At 39.5% G+C, this 16417-nt stretch overlaps 1 protein-coding gene across 7 annotated transcripts in view; it reads left to right on the top strand.

Moving 5' to 3' along the window:
• fdft1 (farnesyl-diphosphate farnesyltransferase 1) overlaps window positions 1–16417 on the top strand; it is a 71874-nt gene that overhangs the window by 14030 nt on the left and 41427 nt on the right. The window lies entirely within an intron of this gene.

A 16417-nucleotide genomic window follows, 5' to 3' on the forward strand; every position in this document is an offset into this window, starting at 1 on the left:
TCTGACGTGGCAGCTATGTGTTCATTTGGATTTAACAATCATTTGCCTGGAAATACTGGAGGATGATTTGGGATCAACTTTGGTTGTCCAACAGGCAAGTTCCCAACAGGCATGTTGATCCCAGCAAAACATAACAGCAACTGCAGTGATTGATTATATGCGAGGGGAATAACGATGTAGTCAATAGTGAACTGCTTCCCAAGCAAAAATCGTTGCATCCATGATGGCATAGGGGTTCATTAGTGTACATGGCATGGGTGACTTGTACATATGTGAAGGCACATCTTTTTCAGGGAAGATCTTCCTTATTTCAGCAGGACAAAGCCATACCACATTCTGTACGTATTACAACAGCAAGGCTTTTTCTTATTGAAAAATAAGACAAAGGAGACCCGAACTGTTGAGCAGCTAAAATCCTACCGTTAGGTGTGGAAATATTTAGACACTGACGTCTTGTCATTTTGGCTTGTTTTACCAAACTATATTTAAGTTATGGTTAAATAATGAATATGGCTTAAAGTGTCTCTTTCAGGAAGGGTTTAGGGATTACAGCTCTTTAATATGTAGCCCCCTCTTTTTCAAGGGACTAAAAGGAATTGGACTGTTCACTCAAAAGCTGTTTCATGGATATGTACCATAAAAATAAGTCTTCACAAGAGCATATACAGAGGGTTCATAAGGTGTACACCATTCATAAGCCTCAAGAATTGAAAGGCCAGATTAGAATTGGTAGTAAATGTAGTCAGAATGGTGATTTATGACCCTGGAGGGTGGGACTTTCAGATTGAAGTGACAGGTGGGCGGGTCATCCGGTTTGTATGGTGGGACTTTCCAGTGTGACGTATGCATGTCCGGTGACTTTGTAATTTATGATTGCATTGATGTGTCTGTGTTTGATTTTTTACAATGACTGATGAGCAACCCAGACTAGTGCTATAACAGGTGGGTTATGTTTGACGTTTAATAAATGGGTCTTAGGGTTCCGGAATGTTAAATTCCCAGGCAATACATGTGTTGTGTCATTGGCAAGATGATTGGTGTTCAACAAAAAGGTGATGGGGTCCAGCAATTCTATAAACCCTCCTGTGTTTTATCTTCTTAGCAGTGATACAACAGATGGCCTACAACTGGTGGTTGTTAACCTTTCATGTTTTATGGGATGATTGGCGTGGTCTGTGTATTTAACTCACGCAGACATCTGTGATAGTCATTCAGTCTTGCCTGAGTAAACTTACCTACACAATACAAAACATGGCAGATTGTGCGGAGATCAATGTTTTGGGTGAAACACTGTTGAAAGCTTACAACTTAAATGCAGCTCAGCGATTTGCTAAGAAATTACAAATGGACAGCAGAGATGCAATCCACATCCCAGCCCCGAATGCAGAAATTTACTCGAATCCATCAACTACACCAGGATATGTTGGCACAGGAATGGAAGTTGGACAACGGTCGGATCGGTGGATACATTTTCAACCCAGAGATACCGTGACTGAAACGTGTTGGTCAAGGCTTTGAACGCATCGGGCTTTCATGTACCGCTGACTGATGTTTATGTGGCCGCTGAGAACTTTCTGCATGAGCTAAAGTTGGCGCTGAACATCACACAGAGACTGAGCGAGAACAGTGATGAATACATGGATAAATTGAATGAGAGTGTTGTGTAAGACGCAGTGGCGTCTTGGTGCTACTAAAGCAAAGAGTGTTGTCTAAGGATGGGTAACTTCAGTTCGCGTGTTAACGTGTATATACAAATCCTATGAGAAATCTGAATGTTTGTGTTACTTTTCTGAATTTCTTGGATGTGTAATTTTGAAAAGTCAAATAAAACGCTGTTAAACATGTATTACTTCTCATTATTGCCTGAATGCTCTACGATGTCTGAACAGGTTATGAAAACTATTTACTACGACCCGGCAAACCCTGGTGCCTATGTGGGTAGAGAGGCTTTGAAAAGAGCGTACTTGGAGAAAACCGGGGAGATCCTTAAAAATGGCGAGGCCGATGACTGGCTGCACGCCCATGATACATGCACGCTACACAGGCCTGTAGCTATACATTTTCAAAGAAATTGTTATTATTCATGATATCAATTCACAATTTCAGCTGCGTTTGGTTGACATGAGTGCTTACAGTGTGGAAAATGATAACATAACATAATTTGTTAAGATGCATAGATTTATTAAGCAAATACGCATGGAAAAGCGCTATCTAGGTAAAGAAAGCATTTGAATATATTTTAAAAAGGAAGAACACTACAAAAAGGACAAGGGGAAGGAGTTTTTTTAATTCACATTTTGAAATGTTAATGAGGAAGTACGAAAAACATTTTGCTACAGGAAATGATGTCAAAACGAGTATCATTGAGAGATTTAATAAAGCAATTAAATCACGAATGTGGAGCTATCTCACAGCTGCCAACACTCATCTCTATGTTGAGGACATTCAAAATTTAGTACATGGATACAACCATAGCTACCATCGGTCTATTAAGATGAAGCCTGCTGACGTTTGTGAAGAAATTGTTAGATTAGTTCTCAAGAACCTGTATGGTACAACAATAATGACAAATGTTAATCAAAGCTAGAAGTTCGAGGTTGGGGATACTGTGAGACTCTCAAAGCTGAGAGGAGCATTTACAAAAGGCTATGAAAAAGGGTACACAGATGAATATTTTACGATAACAGAATGCATTCCTCGGGTACCTCCTGCATATAGAATAAAAGATTATGATGGTGATGTGATTGTTGGGACCTTTTATGAACAGGAATTACTGAAATTAATCGTGGCTAAGGATAAAACTTTTTAAGTGGAAGCAGTTCTGGATGAGAAAGTACAGACAGGGAAGAAAATGAGTCTTGTGAATTGGCTTTGTTGGCCTGAGAAATTCAACAGGTGGTACCCTCGGAACAAGTGCTTGACCTAGAAACTGGATAAAACTCCAATGACTGCGATCAGCAAGGATGATGGTGGCTTCTACATTACGCTGCCCATTAACTCATCGAGACATGTCTATCCAAACAATACAAGTTCGCGCTATACCACAAAATTTGCCAAAGGTATAGATTTGAAAGGTGATTGGGAAGTATCTTTGATTGAATTCCAATACCTGCTTACGTGGAACACTTTTACATAGGGTGAAAATGCATTTTAACCACATGACTCAAATAATGACAAACCTTTATTACAACGGCATAGTAAAACTGGTGGCAGAGCTCAACAGTTATATAAAACCACATGCCGTATGGGCGGGGTATGATGAATTTAAAAATAGAATGTTTCTAAAAGGCGAGCTCCTTTTTAGTTTGAAATTGAATACAAAACTGGAACAGATATTAGGCTTAAAACCAGGCGAGCAGTGGTACGTCCCATGGTAATGAACATTCCCCACAGATATTCTGGCAGGGTTTAACACCCTATACGTCTACACAGATATAATTGATTATCAATGTGTTGGTAACAGTCATGTCCCACTGTTGAGAACAGTACATATTGCAGGAAAAAAGAACAGTTGTCACAGTGACATATGACAATCCACGCTACGTACCTCTTAGTAAGAGTCAGTTTGATGAGATCTGTATTGACGTAAATTGCAGGTGGTGATTGCAAAATTACACTTAAGACCCGTCAAAGAATCTTTTCAACTATAAGATGCGGCCTCAGAAACTCCACGATGATCCTCAAAGGTATGTTGAATACTACACAACACAGGCCAGTAACGGTTTCCTGGGGTATCATGGTAGTGCTGCAATGTATGGGGCTGGTCTAGGGGTCCTTTTCCGAGGGCTTTTCTGGATGGCAATACCATTGTTGAAGCGTGGGTTCTCAATAGCAAAACCACATCTGAAAAATGCGGCTAGGAATATAGTTGGCGACGTTGTCAACAGTGTTATGTCACGGCAAACAAAACCGCAGGACGGTTCTGGATTGATGGTTATGACTCAAGGTGTTAGAAAGAGACCACCAAAGAGTGAAAAATGCAAGAATGAGACAAAAACAAGAGCCACGGTTAAAAGAAACATACAGCTTGGAGGGAACACCGCAAAGTTGATTAAGAATATATTTTAGAAAGATGCCACTTCTACACCGTATGTCTGGTGAATTTATGAAAACAGCGTTGGATTTATTCACACAGAAAAATACGTACATTGAAATACCGACCCTATCAGCAATATCAGACGCAGCCCCTCTGGAGTTCTTTTTTGCAGAAAATGACGAAGACTATGTTGATCTAAACAATACATTGTTGAACCTACGTGTAAAAGTCACTAAACCGGATGGAACTAATATTGATGCCGGAGCAAGTGTTGGGGTTACCAACTACCCGATAGCCACCCTATTTTCACAAGTGGATGTGTCCTTGGGTGATTGTTTAATTAGCCAGAGTAGCAACACGTACCCCTACAGAGCCATTATAGAGAGCATTCAGAATTATGGACACAGTTTTCAGCTTGTTTGTTTTACAAGGACGCCGCAGGTCACATGGATGTTACGGACCCTGCAGGCGAGAACGATGGTCTCACGAAAAGGGCTGCCCGTTATGCGGATAGTACAGCATTTGAAATGATTGGGAAACTCTTTCAAGGGAAACTCATGTTAAACGGGGTCGACATAAAGGTTAGGATGGTCCGCGGTAAAGACGAGTTCTGTCTTATGGGGGCGTTATCGTTTCCATATTATCTGCCTCACTATTTGTCAAGAAAGTGTCTTTCACCAGCCGTGAAAGAAACCAAGCGCTCCTCTCAACCACTGCCTAATACCTAATTGTGTGTGTATGAAGACATTTAGTTTACCGTCTGGGGGTCGCGTTTGCATCCAGGAAAACCTTTTTTTAGGACCTCTGCCAAAATGTATTGTCTCAGGATTGGTGGACAATGAGTTTTACAGGAAGTTACACAAAAAAATATTATTTTTTTATTATAAATTATAATCAAACATAATTTGGAGTTTACAGCCATTTATGTAGACAGTCAGGAATTTACTAGCAAACCATTCCAAGCAAATTACACAACGGGGTCGGCAGTGCGTGAATTTTACCAATTGACCTTAGCTTCAAGAAAACGCCTGAAGGACCAAGCCTTGACTATTGACAGGTCTGACTTCTTACATGGTTATACCCTTTATGCATTCAACTGTGCGCCGGATGAGGAATGTGGTCAGCACCTATCCTTGATAAAGTCAGGGAATGTACGACATGAGATGAGGTTCAGACAACCACAACCCCACACAATTAATTTGGTGGTTTATTCAATCTTTGACTCCATTATCGAAGTGTCAAACCGGCAACAAGTCATGGTTGACTACTATTAGGAAAACGGTGTGGAAATGAATACCGCAGAGTTGACCAGTGGGGTGAACAAATTTTCAACTGGGACTCATTTCTATGGTGTGCTGGCATGCGACCAACTACCTAGTGGACAAGTCCGAGAAGTTGCATTAATGATAATTGTTAATACACACCCCGGGGCGCGACAGTTTTGGAAACCCCCTGGATTTTACATATTTTCCCAAGTCAATCAGTGCCTTTCTGCAAACTGGTGAGAATGTGGAATACAGTTCAAAACAAGTACAGGACGTGGTTTCAACGAATGACAGGAGGTCTAGGTTATAAAGATGCTATGTCTTTTTATAATGATGATTTACGAGATTATTATGCCCTAGTTTCAGATTTTGTAGCTAAGATATACCAGAGTAAGTGTGATAAGCAAATGTTTAATTGCATACAACATTGTCAATCTTGTGAATCGTTTAATTTGTGTCATGGTGGTTGAAGCAATAGAAAAGTAAATCATGTGTATGTCAACTTTATTATTCAAATATAAAACCATTTGTAAAACCACATACATAGTATTTTTCATTCAACAATTATTCATGGTAAAACATACATTGTTTCGCCAGATGTTTGTTTACACGAATCGATTTTACGCCTTTGGAATAGTTGTAAAAGGCATGTTGAGACATGCCATGGCCTATAAAAAATACCCTCCACCCCAACGGCCTTCTATTGTCAGCAATTCTATTGGTTGCTGTCACACTTTTAACCAGATCCAACAGGTGCAACAGCCCTTGATTATCTCTTTTGAAAATGTATTTACAATTTTTATTCCATGAAGTCAAATCTTTAGACCTGTGCATTCTATTAAGAATATATTCAACATTCTTCCTACGCCTCGCAGGCACATTATCCAAAATTTCACCAACAATGTTAACACTTCGGTCAACAGTTTTGCTTAGTCTCTGTCACTTTACTACATCAGACCCAGGTAGACTTAAAGTCATTGTATTTGTATCAAGATCCCCCTGTCTCACAACAGTCAAAAATCTTTGTAAAGTGGCAGAGTATCTTTTAGTTTTCTCATTTAAATCCATATCAGGCTTCAACAGTATATTGTGAATCGATGAGTTCAAATCATTTTCAACAGATTGTCTTACATTGTTGCTAGTCGTTTTGGATTCTCGCAGTTTTTCTAACTGATGTTGTGGCACCAGAAACATTTTCTGAGCATGATCCATGTGTTTAACCCTGTCTTGATTCAATTAGACTGCAACGCTTAGTAACGGTAGTAAAAAACCTCCAGATTGGTTGATGGTTTTTCTTTTCCGTGCGACTGAAATTTTCTTTCTAGTCTCTTTACTTTTTGGAGCTGCAATTCTGTTAAGGGTATATTTCCGCGCCTTCGATTAAGTGCTATTTCACAGAGTGATAGAATGAGGTCGGTGGAGGCTGATTCTTAAATAACTTTTCGTTGACTTGTCGGTGCCTTGAATAACATCTTCTAAAGTGGTAAATTTCTACGAATGCGTTTAGACATGATCAAACTTTCTTAGGAACATACTCGACAGGCCAATCCCCTGAAAATAACCCTTTTCTCAGACGGTAGTCTTCTGGTGTTGTAGCTTTAAAGTCAATAAGTAAATAACCAAAAGGCGGATGTGTTGCATCTTTAAAAGTCTCCACGGAGAATCGAGAAAGATCTGGGTAATCTGTCTGCCTAAAATACTAATCTGCTGATTGTCACTGGGGTTTTTAAACAAGATGAGGTAGTTTGTGTTCAAGTTAATAGTTCTTCTAGATTTCCCTTTAACAAACATGTTTTGGACAAGGTGAATTGCACTCAGGTTACGGTGGTGTGAATATTGTGTGAAAACTCTCTCCATCTCCTAACACTCTGATGCACTTTTCATTAAATCGTCAATAATTAAAAGGTTGTTTTTCTGTTTGTAGACCTTCTATAAAAGTAATCTCCCTCACCTTGAACATTTCGTCATACAGTGGTTGCCAACATGAATAAACCCAGGCGGTTTTCCGTCAGTATTATCCAACAACATCTTAACAAAATATGTTTTACCCAAGTTACTGGGGCCCCTAATGACACAGCTGAATGGGTGTTGATGTCGCGGGTCAAATCCGCTATCCATCCTAAAATGTGGTTTAGAACCCATAAGGCCTTGTGCTGTAATCAGGGAGCAGTACACGCTTGTTGTACATAACTCTGAAACACTTAGACCCTACTCGGTTTTTCAATGTGAGTGTTTGTTTTATCTCTCGCAATTGTCTGCATTAGCAAGGACGTGATCATCATCACCACTCTCGCCCCGTACGAAGTTATCAACCATGTCGTGTTAGCGTCTCCAAATTAACAATGGTTGTGTTGTAGCTGTTCAGCGTAATGCCTTTTGCTTTGAGACAGGTCAGACCTTTAACGGTTTTGTAACCGTATGTCTTTGGCCCACCACTAACAAATTGAGCAATGAGTTACCGGATGGTGACGGCATTGGTCAAGTCACCCAAGAATGGCCCCAGTGGGGGCACCCAATCCCCATGGCGTGTGACAAAGATCACTGAAGCAGTGTCTGTGTAGAACACATGTCTATCCAACTTCTCCAAGAGTGAATGCAACTCTGGTCTAGCTTAAGCGGTTGTTAATGCGGCAATAAAAATGTTGCCGTTACGTGGTTTGATTGGTTTCTGTTTTGTGTAACGCCACTGTACCATCGCCAGTGTGTCTGAGATGAAAGAGAAATAACTAACTTCTATTTCACTGGAAAAAAGGTAGTGGCTAAATTCCTCCGGATCTATAATTAGCATTGTGTTCATAAGGTTAGACCGCTCACCCATCTTACCCCAAAGACTATTCATTGCCAATTTAGCCAAAGATCACCTAGCACTGTTTACAACAATGTTTTCCTTGTCAAGCTGCTCACCCTCCTTTTCATGATATTCATGGATATACTGGTCTTTAGCCTCATCGGCAACCACAGATGGCGGGAAGCCGCTTGCTTCCTGCTTGTGCTTCAGGAATGTTCTCATGTAATCTGCAAAAAGATCATCTGATGTCCTGGTGAAATCCCAGACTTCGAATATTTTCACAATGTGATAACCTTTCTCAACAGCTTAATAGAGACCCAGGTACCAGTTAATTATCTTTCAGAATCAGTATGTGAACAATCAGTTACCTGATTGATGCTTGCTGAACAATGACACTTTGGGTGACCGTACCAGAAACAGCCTAGCAATTCATAGACCGTGCTCAACCCACCAACTCATATCCATCAACGAAGTAGGCACCGATTTTCTCTTCATCCCTGTTCAGGGCGTGCTGTATTGAGATATTCTCATCGGAGGCCACATATTCGAGCCACTGGATTGAGCTCTTTGAGAATGTCTTGTGACAACGGTTGTAGTTGTCTGAGGGGACCAATGCAATGGTGTCCTTGGTGAGGAATCTGATGTGGTCATCTCACCACATCATTCACGCAGTAAGCCTTTATTTCATCCTGCATGACAAAGGGGTCTGCGGAAAGGGTTGCATACCATTACAAAAAATCTTTTTCTTTAGCCATCATGGTATTCACACCGTAGTTATGCGGTTCCGAATGGGGGCCAACATAGTTCTCCTTCTCCTTGATGTTAAACTTGTAAGGAAAGTAGCCTTTTTTCGAATCCTTAAAACCCATAGCACGTGGCAAGGTCGACAGCTTCATCGGTAGGAAATAATGACTATCAATGTATCTCTGATTTGAATGTGCTGTCTGTAAAAATCATGAGGTTTCTACTATTAGCAATAAGTCTTGTGCCAATACCATTGTTAGCAAGGTACTGCATCAAGATATAACCATCGAAACCTTTAGAGTTCTGTGCTATAAATGTGTAGTCATATTTCGGTTGCCTGAAGTTTTGGTAAAAAGCAGCGACACAACTTGCCGGTTGAACACCACGTCTCGTTATCAAAGCTTATTGCGCACACAAAATTTTCAGTGTGTACACCATTCACCATAAAATATGCAGCGCTCACTGGGGTCTTCCGGCTTAGAGGGTTTTATAAATCACTGATGATTCATTTCAACCGCCAGATCTATGTTACATTTGGGACATGTTAGCCGTGCAATTGTGCGCTTTATAGTTGTTAATATTAACCTTTTCACGCGTGAGTTTCAAATATTCCTTACCGACCCCCCCCCCCCCCCCCCAGCGTGAGTTTTTTTGCACGTGACTTCAGTACTCTCCAGCATTTGAACTCACGCCAGCATTTGAACAGTCACCTTGCTAGGTAAGGAACACTACATGCATTGCATTGCAAGCTTCTCTCGTTTGCCTCGAATTCTAAGAGCTGCAAAAGTTGGTTGATTTATAACTGTAGCTAGCTAGAAAACGTCAGCTAACCGCTAGCAAATGTCAGCTGCCCGCTAGCTAACAAATCGTGACCAGTTATTTAGTGCAGTGAAAATGAATAAACTATATAAAATGCATACTACGGGTAACGTAACTTCTAGAAAGTTTTTGCAATGGTTTTGATCGGTAGTAGTCGCTAATATAATTTGTTTTTGTGTACTAGTGTTGGCTGTCTGTTGGTACGTAAGTAACATTTCCTGTCCCGATTTGAATGCTTTCTACCTGGTTAATATCATAGTGTGGTCTTCAAACAATTACTATCATGAAATAAAGTTATAAACACTGTTTGAGCTAAATGTGAGTAAATAACAGCGCGGTTTTAACAGCCATTGTTACGTTACTTGTAGCTAGACTTGCTAATGGTGCGTTCTAAGCATGACGTTCTAATCACACCAGTGTGATCGTACGCTTCAGGGACCACTCTAGCGTGATCACACTGGTGTGATCGTACTCGTCAAACGGTTAACATTGTAATGACGGACGCTATCGACACAGTATTTCTTCTCGGCACACATACTAACCCAACGATCCACACTTTTGTGGTGCTTCAAGCGTTTATGCTGTCTATAACAAAAGTCTTAATAACATATACGCTTACAATCTCAGCACTGCTTTTTGTTGCACGGTTAGGTATGACAATCTTTATGACGACAGACACTACAGCTGTGTTTACAACCATGATCACCACGGGTGTTAAAACCTGTATAACACCACTCACATATGAAAACATATGACGGACCCAGAAAACCCTTCAGATTCATGATGCTGTAGAAATGGTTATCATGTGACTACATAAATAGGGTTCTAGGGTGGGGTGTCCTCGCTGTTTTGAAACTTGGTAAAGTGACCATCCCGTGTTCAATGAAAGACAACAATTTTACACCCTGTCATTTCTTCAAACCAAACAATATCTGTGAATGCCACACAATCATCTAACTCTAAACCATCCCCCGTATGTAACTCATGATCACTAACCAGGGCCTCAGCGTATGTGTACTGTGGGTTCAACGTACCCTTCAAACAGATGGGAAAAACATGTAGAATCATTATTCACAGCCACATATAAATGCCTTTTTTATTGATAATCTGCTCTATCAACAGTGTTTGAGCTTTACGTCACGGGGCACCACCCACACGGTTTTTGACAATATGTACCACCAGTTCTAGTGATTCATCACTCAATCTCAGCATTACTCTTCACAACACTTTCATGTAAATTACCAAAAGTGCGTTCATTATATTCATCCGCTCACGGGGTCTATCAGAGATTCACCAATCAACTCAATCTGCAGACGATCACCTGACCCGTGTACAAGGTCTGAAGCTCTTACAATCAAAGTATCCAAGCCTGCCATAATACTTGCATAGAATGTGCCAAAATCACCAACTTCACCAGTATTTGGTAAATGTATCAACTGTCGTAATTCAACATTGTCTAACGCATTATGTTGTATAACTCTCTAACATCGCCATCACTTCACTGAGTTTGAATCAGATGGCTCGAAGGAGAGTCAACTAGATGTTGTGAAAAATGGGGGCTACTAAGCTCGGTTAACAATCCTTGCATCTGAGGATTATTGTGTGTGTCGCTGTGTAACAAAGTAATGGTTGGTTCATTTGTATTTTGGGGTGTGGTCGGTTGATTATGTGTAGAGGTTGTTGGCTGTTCTGTTTCTGGTCTGTGGTTCACATTATCTTTCGCCATTTCTCTAGCTTAACGTGTAAATAACAATCCACTTACACGTTAAAATATTCTAAATCCAACATACATTTACATACATGTTTTGATTAGTAAAATATGTATTACCTTCAGGTTTCAAGCATGAAAGAAAACAATGAAACAAAAATCCCCTCACGCTGTGCAGCCGCAAGTTAGGGTGTCCGTAACTGAATCCATTATGGTAATGTACTCTGTATCATCACCGGGGTGTCCTCAATCTGTTGGTTGGTCAATAGAGTACAAAGGTTCTGCTGTATGCATATTGTCGTAATTGTTAATAACATTTTAGAAAAAGACTAAACATTTCTGTAAATAATTAGACTTACACAACCTGAGCAGATACTATTTGTTTAAGATCACAACCGCCCAGTCCAATTGACACAGGTGCTGGTCACTTGGTCTGAAATAAATAAAAAGAGGACTAACAAGCGTATACAGGTAATTGATTAACAATAATGTCAAAAGTCTACTTACCAAGATTTGAAGGCACAAAAATGTGTTTTCCAAATACGCCTGGGATTGATTTCCGCTCAACCTAAACCAGAGATTTAAACAGGCAATATGAAAGACAATCGTAAAATTGATTTATACTGTCGTTTGTTAGCGTTTGTAATTGCAACACAATTCAAATCAATTATTTCAAATCAAATAACTTGTACTTACAACGTAAACGACGTACTCTGCGCTTGAAACAACAGCTAACTTCTGTGGATGCAGCAGGGTTTAATACTGTCTTTACATTGCAGCCGGGGGGCCTCCAGCAGATCACGCCTCTTAACTTTGTCATTGGTTACATGTCATCGTTCTTCACGTTAGATTAAAATTGTGTTAGAACTGTACAGGCTACAATGATTAAAATTCTGGATAGACCTTAAATATTTAGTTCTGATGATTGTAGATGTTTGACAATATTGGAACTTCCTGTTTGGTAGAAACGTCGTTCTCATTAGTTATCGCGGCTCAGCCGTGACATCACTTCATATCATTTTATATATTAATAATAAACCCATCCGCTGGCTATTGCCACCATATTGCCATTAATCTGTTCAACATTTAACAAACACAAGACTGTAATACAGCAATCAAAAATCAGATTTCATGAGTTGGTCATTACGAGAATGCAGCATATCTTACCCGGAAGTCACAGCATCCGCCCATACTAACACAAACCGGCATTCTTAAACTCACAAATACTACAGTTTTTTTTTTTTTACCAACGTTGCCTGTTAAACATTTCTACCAGTGTGAGGAATGTAATCTTGTGTTGATCCTGTTGTACAATTTCAAAAGACTCCTTTACAAATGTTTTGATTACCTGAAATAACATATCTTGACCTGTCAACGATTCCCCGTTGTTCATGCAAATTTATATGCTACCTTCCGGGTAACGTTGTAACGTTTTGCCATATAATGCAACTTAAAATTGAATGCCGACTTAAAACAACCATTTTTATTACAGAAATCACCATTGCTCATACATACACCTACCAAAATCATTGTTTTCATTTTTAACAATCATATACTACAGTTTGTAATAGTGGTTATTAGGGGATCATTACTACTTAAGGCCCATCTCTTGTTAAAATTAAATATGGGCTGAAACGTTCTAAAACGTATGCCCCCTTCTTTATATTTTACAAGATTCCCTCCCACACCGAAGTCTGTGCTTGTGGAAAAACACCATGCTTACTAGTGTTTATTGATGTTGTGACAGAAGACAGAAGCAGCCGTTTAAATTCTGAAGTGTCTTCTCCGATTGAGCTTCACAATGACGCAAAACGTTTTAGTTTTTTAAGGCAAAGAAGTGGAATATTCTGCAATTGTCGAGTCAATCACCTGATCTCAACCCGATCAAGCGTGCAACAACTGAAGAAAGCTGCAGTAAAGGCCTGGCAAAGCATCTCAAAGGAGGAAACCCAGCTTTTGATGATATCCATGCCTTGCGGACTTTAAGCAGTCATTGCCTGCAAAGGATTCTCGACAAAGTATTAAAAAATGAACATTTTATGATTTTTTTTTTGTCTAATTTGTCTAATTACATTTGAGCCCCTGAAATATGTGACACGGAATTCCTGAACAGGGGCTGATATTGCATGTCACCACTTTTCTGGAGAGACGTTTTTAAGAAGAAAAAAAAGAAAAATATTTGCAGAAATGCCTTCTTGAAGATGTGAACTTTCTCAACCCTTGTTTAACCAGCGAAAATTGCAGGACTTTTCCTTCCATTGGCTGAGATAATGAAGGGTCTGGACATGCTGACATACTGAGTTCTGATTGGTCTGTCATGTAACCAGCTTTTGTCATAACGCGACTGCTTGGTCAGTAAATCATTGTGATCCCGGTATTTTCCAAAATTAACAACTGTGATCCCATTGCTACAGCTGTGAATAACCTCACTGCCCTGAATTTTTCAGATGTTATCAACAAATAATCTGATAGATACAGAAAAGGTCAACCATGGCAGTTTTGATGGTGACAATGAAAGATGCATAGATTCTTGGGAGTATTGAATGCCTTGAGTGTAACAGTAGCGAGAAGTTGCGTTGTACACAATGTCATCAGGCTAAACGCAAACAACAAAGGACTTTGTATGTAATCAGAGGATATATAAGTTTTTTGCTGTAAAACATTCATACATGTATATGGGTAAGTGTAACGTTTGCTAACTAGCTACTGACTAGCAACTTTTACTCAAAGTTGTCAAAGTGATTTGTATTGCTAGTTATTTTGCTATAGCTACTGACGTTACTGTTAATGTTAGCTAGCTAGCAAACAACAACTTACCAGCTTGCTTACAATTCCTGAGGGGTATACTACGTAGCGAGGTAACTGGCTTATCTAGGTAACTTCAGGAGTAACTTAGTGACGTCAGGTGTAACTTCTTGATTAACCTGTACTACGAAAGGTGAATACTTTTACCCAAAGTATGCTGTCATGGCAATTAAGCTGCATCTCAACTTGCTCAGAGCATTTTAAACTTCAGTGTTAGCTCGATGTTACCCAACATAAGCACCGCCCTTTTGCCCACAAAAAGACTGGCACATTTGGAAGACCCAATCGACATTGTCGCACGGTTTGTGAGGGGCGAGTGTGCTTAGAGACTGTGGAACTACTCTAGTTTACCCCGATAATGTTTTCTAATAAAGATATCGATTCTCATCTGAAGGAATTCTGTATCAACCTGCATATTGCTGGCTTCTAGGCCCAGGCGTATATAATGCCACTCGCTGGAGTAATTCCATCACTGTTGAACAGACAGCTTTTTATGCGATCGCAAGTAATTTGCAAAAAAGTACTTTGATGTTATTTCACAACATTCATGTTCAGGTAGGCAATTGGATAATTAAATTCATACAGGTAGCCCTACAACCTAGGTGCTTTATGGAGTAGCTTATATCTTAAACATTAACAGTAACCAATTGGTCAATTTCAGAGATTTAGCCTGGGCTTTACATCGCAATCATACTACAAATAAAAGAAGAGTCTAAAACAAAAATAGAGAACATATGAAAAGATCACTGCTATTACGAATTTACTGTTGGCAGTGCCTCCCTGGCATTGTTGGTTGCCACATTGTTAGATATAGCCATTAACCTTGCTTTAAACCACTCATATCTTGACATTATAAATGTGCATTCTTCCGGGGAAGAATACGGAGCATGAGCCTTTGTGCAGAATGTGCCCCTTTTATTTGAACGTGCACAACTCCAATTAAGTTAACACAGAGTTAACTTAAAAACATCTTTATCACCGTTGTAGTATGGTTTAACAACACTTTAGGCAGAGTTTGTCAACCCTGACTTTCCTTGATAACCCCGAGTTAACTCTGAGTAGGTTGAACCCCCTTCGTAGTATACCCCTCTGTTTCTTGCTTGTGATTATGCTTAGCTATTATGTTTGCACCGTAAATTACATTACTGTTAACGTTAGCTGGCTAGGTGCTGACATTTCCTGGTTTCTAGCTTGTGTGTGTGATTATGCTTAGCTATTATGTTTGCATAGTCTTCGCAAAAAAGTGAGCAAGTCACTTAGTTTGATAATAATACACCTGATTGATCGGCCATTCATCCATATGTGTGTGATTATGCCTAATCTATAACCCTATAATGGTTCCGTGGCTGTCCACCTGCACTTCCATTGCTGCTACAATTTATTATGAATCCTGCTGCTGAGCTACTTTAACTTTCACTGTACTGTTTATACCTGATGTATCAAGTGAAAATAACTTGATACAATAACTAATTTTATTTTATTTGGTTTTATATAGTATGTCTTTATTAGAGACCAACCAAACCAGTTTAGCACAAGGCCAGACTACTCTGAATGGGCGTAAACAAAGACCAGCTCTCTGGCAAGTGTGAATCTTTCAATCCTCTTTTCTCAGAACTAAGTAGAGCAGATTATCGACTTTTAAAGCAGCATATTGTTCCCATAACTTTATCAAACAGTATTGTATTATATACCATTACAAAGCTCTGGACCTTTATATATTGTAATAAAAAGCTTTTTATTAAATAAATGTATTCAAAATGTTCTGATAAGCCCCTGTTCAGGAATTATGTCACATATGGGGACTGTATGAAAATGGTTACAATTCCTAAACATTTCATACAATATTTTTGTTCAACCCCTTGAATAAACCCGAAAGTCTGCACTTCAATTGCATCTTTGTTGTTTAATTTGCAATCCATTGTGGTGGTGTAAAGAGCCAAAATTATGGAAAATGTGTCCGTGTTCAAATATTTCTTGACCTAACTATCAATTTCTTTGTGATGTTCACACTCAACCATTATCTAAAACTGTTCATGAATCACCTTTCAGGCTCCTAATAAAAGCCACTAGCTGCTAACTAATGAGGCAAGATTAATTCCATGTAGAGTATAGTGTGTTGCACTGACCCATGATTTCACATTGTTTGTAATTTTAAAAACTCTCCTGAGTATTTCGTACAGTGCATTCCCTACGGCACTGAATCGTTTTTCCACCAAAAGTATCCTTTGTACCTTACACTGTGGGGGGATTGA

The sequence above is a fragment of the Esox lucius genome, chromosome 18, assembly GCF_011004845.1.
Source record: "Esox lucius isolate fEsoLuc1 chromosome 18, fEsoLuc1.pri, whole genome shotgun sequence".
In the NCBI taxonomy this organism is placed as follows: Eukaryota; Metazoa; Chordata; class Actinopteri; order Esociformes; family Esocidae; genus Esox; species Esox lucius.